Here is a 594-nt window from a genome sequence, read left to right as displayed (position 1 = left end):
TGATACACCTGAGCAACATAAACCCATCCAGTGGTTTAAAAAAAAAAAAAAAAATCTAGCCCAGCGGTTCTCAAACCTGAGCATGCAGCAGCATTATCTGGGGAGCTTGTTAAAACTTCACTGTCAGCCCTACCCTGAGAGATTCTGAGTCAGCAGGTACAGGGTGGGGCCTGGGAATTGGCATTTCTCACAGTTCTCAAGTGGTGCTGATGCTGCTGGTACACAGGTCCTCAGAACAGTTCTCTGTTAGAAATTCTGTCTCCAGAACTGTGCTTCTCAAACATCAATGTTAACAAGAATCACACAGATTATAATTCAATGCATCTGGGGTGGAACTGGAAGTTCTATAGTTCTATTAAGCTCCCAGGTGATGCTAATGTCTATGTATGACCACACAATGAAAGTCCTACTTATATGTTTTTTGGTTTTGTTTTGTTTTGTTTTTGTTTTTGAGACAGAGTGTCACTCTTTCACCTAGGCTAGAGTGCAGTGGTGCGATCTCAACTCATTGAAGCCTCTGCCTCCTGGGTTCAAGTGATTCTCTTGCCTCAGCCTCCTGAGTGGCTGGGATTACAGGTGCGCACCACCATGCCT

Source organism: Mandrillus leucophaeus, unplaced genomic scaffold, assembly GCF_000951045.1.
Source record: "Mandrillus leucophaeus isolate KB7577 unplaced genomic scaffold, Mleu.le_1.0 Scaffold76, whole genome shotgun sequence".
In the NCBI taxonomy this organism is placed as follows: domain Eukaryota; kingdom Metazoa; phylum Chordata; class Mammalia; order Primates; family Cercopithecidae; genus Mandrillus; species Mandrillus leucophaeus.
The sequence above is the reverse complement of the archived record's forward strand: the minus strand, read 5'-3'. Positions refer to the sequence as shown.